The sequence below is a fragment of the Pelodiscus sinensis genome, chromosome 30, assembly GCF_052426305.1.
Source record: "Pelodiscus sinensis isolate ZL-2025 chromosome 30, ASM5242630v1, whole genome shotgun sequence".
Lineage (NCBI taxonomy): Eukaryota > Metazoa > Chordata > Testudines > Trionychidae > Pelodiscus > Pelodiscus sinensis.
This window is the reverse complement of record NC_143081.1, coordinates 12,070,415-12,073,634: the sequence shown is the minus strand read 5'-3', so window position 1 is coordinate 12,073,634 and position 3,220 is coordinate 12,070,415. Positions and strand designations below refer to the sequence as shown.

Below are 3,220 nucleotides of genomic sequence, written 5' to 3'. Positions count from 1 at the left end.
CAGAGGTGGCTGCTCCTCACGTGGTAGACGTCTCTTAAGTCATGTCAGCCATTGCTCACGTTGGGTTCGTCAATCGTTCCCCAGTGTCTCCAGTGATGGGTCTTTCTGTCCTGTCTGTGGAACTTGCTGGATTGAATGCTCTTAGGCAGATTTGGCACCTCCCTGCCCGTGCTGGTACATTGCCCACCTCTTCCCTCATGTGGCCCATCAGCAGAAATCTTTCACTTGCAGCCTCCCAGAGACGTCTGCCTCCCCGCCTCAGACAGACGGTGTTTGCTTTGTTCATCCTGTCTCTGGTTTGGCTCAGAGGGTTTGCTATGGAGCCCCAAGAATCGGCTCTTCAGAAACTCACAGCAAATAGCAAAGTCTCCCCGATGGTGAGAACAGACTCACTATGGCTCCGTGAAACCTAAGTGAACCTGGGCAGCTGGGGTTCATAGATAGATTCAGCCCAGCCCCCATCTCCCTGCCCCTCCTGCCAAAAATGGAGAAACACTCTTACTCCCCCTGCTCCGAGCCCCCTGCGTCCTGTCCAGCTGTGGCACCCGGCTCCTAGCCATGGCAGACTGGTTCCCGGGAGAGCACCTTCCACCTTTTCGCTTTTTTAAATTTTGGTAGAGGAGCCCAGGCAGGTACTGGCAATCCCATGGTGGATGTTTGCCAGGGTTAGTCCCTGGTGAGCCCTAAATGCTGATTTTGCCAGCAAAGACAAAAATACCAGTGATCACAGCAGTAGTAGAAGGGCCCTACCATCAATCAAACGTTAGCCCCGCCCCCTGACCCCAGAAGTCCCGTTTCCCCTGTCACTGGAAGTCCCGCCCCTGGTGGGTAGTACTTCCGGGTCAAGAGGGACAGGTGACCGGAAGTAAAAGGATGTCATGTGACCCCCGTTAGGCCCGGCCCCTGTCGCCGGAAGTACCGCCCTTGGGGTAATACATCCGGGGTCAAGAGGGCCAGGTGACCGGAAGTAAGGTGTGTCGTGTGACCCCTCTAAGAACTCGCTCCGCCTCCCTCTACCAATCAGGAGGGGTTTTTTCCCTGTAGGACCGCCCCGCAAACCCCTTTGACCAATCGGGGGGCAGTTCCGGGACCAGATGACCTGCCAAGAAGTGGGTCGTGTGACTCCTCTAAGAACTCGCCCCGCCTCCCTCTACCAATCAGGAGGGGTTTTTTCCCTGTAGGACCGCCCCGCGAATCGCTTTGACCAATCGGGGGTGCAGTTCCGGGACCTGTTGACCAGACCGGAAGCGTGTCGTGTGACCCCTCTAAGAGCTTCCCGTGACACCCTCTGCCAATCAGAGCATAGCACTTCCCCATAAGTTCTAGCGCCACACAAAAGAGGCCATCTTGTTCCAAGAGCGCGTGTTTCAGAGAGCGTGCAAACGCTGAGCGGAAACATGGACTCGTTCACCAACTTTGTTTTGGTGCCGAGAAGAAAGTGCTACATCAGCGACAGTTCTGAGGAGGAAGGAGAAGTTGAAGGGAGCCCTTTGGCCCAGCCGCTGATGGATACACCAATATCTGACGCCGAAACCCAACCGCTCACGATGCAGCCCAACAAGCTAGATGGCCTGGAGGAGGAAGGTGCCCATGGCTCCCAGGAGTCGGACAAGATGCATGGAAAAGAAGCCAAACAGGTAAATGAAAGATCAAAGTTGGGGCATCATGGGGTTAGGAAACCGGGATTTTGTAAACTTTAAAAAAAAATGACCAGAGCGTCTTACATTATTTCTTTCTGGCAATCTTTTGACAGCTTGACGATGCCTTTCTAGCTGACCGTCAGACCCGGGGCAGCATTGCATCGGACGAGGAAGACGAACCGGGCCCACCTTGCTTTTGCTCAACACCGATACAAAGCATTGAAGAGAACGCCAAGGATGACAGCCATGAAGAATTGAGGAGGTGGCTGTGCATTGACCTAGTTGAGCCAGTGCCTCATCATAAGCGTAAAAAAGTTATGCGCTCTATTGTACGCGTTGGTGTTTATACCGTCCTTAGTCACTGTCTTAGGGAAAAGTTTTTTGAGGACTGTGAGGGTTGTGTCATAGATGCGTCAGCCCAGCGGCACCATGACTGTGTGACTTGGACTCCAGAGGATATAAACTGCAAGCTCTGGGGCCTATGTGCTGAACTGTGTTTGGAAAGCTTATTAAATACTGTTATTGCCGTAGGTTATGCTATGCAATGTCTGTGCTTAACTCAAGAACACTTAGCACAAAGGGTGACTTTGATAAATGCAGTGCAATTCAGTCAAGATCCTCACAGTGTTTTAAAGACCATGACCAAGCCAAAAGACGCCTGCTTAGAGCGTTATATTGAATGTCTGGTGCGTACAAAAAGTTACAGAACCCTGCTTAAGAAAAAGACTATTTGTAAGATGTCTAAAAGGATGAAGTTAGAGAATGGTGAGGGGACACACATGAGATATAAAACTTGGTAGCTGTAAAAATCTATTGAAAAGGGGCTTTTGTGACTATCTTCTCTCAGAAGGTTTGTGTGATCCTTACATGAGTAAAAGTTTTGGTGGAACACATGGTCTGTATGTCTTTTAAATAAAATCATTTAAAAAAAATAAAGTTTGTGAGAATCCATTTTGTATAAAGGGGCCCATTTACTGAAAAACCCTGAAAGTGTATGGTAGAAACTCGGGGAAGGAAAAACCCCTCCAAATGTTTTGTTTTTAAATAAAAGTAAAAATTACCCCCCACCACCTCCAGTTAGGATTTATTAGACATGAAACTCAATGGTTTAACCACACCTCACTGAATAGCCAGGGGGCTCTAGTCAATGGTTAGGTTTAGGTGTGACCACTTACCCTTGTTGAGGTTAATGTTCAGTAATTAAATTTGATGGGGTGGATGGGTAGGCTCTGATGAATATCTAATTAAATAACACCTCAGGAGTTTTCAGATGCTATTGGACAGTTTAAATATAACCCCTGGGGTTGGTAGAGCGCTACTGGACAGTTTAAAGGACACAGGAGTTGGTAGAAATGCTACTGGACAGTTTAAATATGACCCAGGAGTTGGTTGAATGCTATGGGCTACTTTTTCTAGCCATTAAAAGTTAAAAAAAATTAAGGGTCTAACCCAAAACTGAAATGTTTCAAACTTTTACCCAAACTTTAGAACAAGCATTTGCTCTAAAGACAATCAAACATTTAAAAGCATTTTATTTAAACCCCAAGCCTTAAGCATGAAAGAAGCATGTTTAAAAAACA

General features: G+C 48.0%; 1 pseudogene; it reads left to right on the top strand.

The window, feature by feature from the left end:
• Positions 1-1,291: 1,291 nt before the first annotated feature.
• Positions 1,292-2,523, top strand: LOC149521234 (uncharacterized; annotated as a pseudogene).
• Positions 2,524-3,220: the final 697 nt, after the last annotated feature.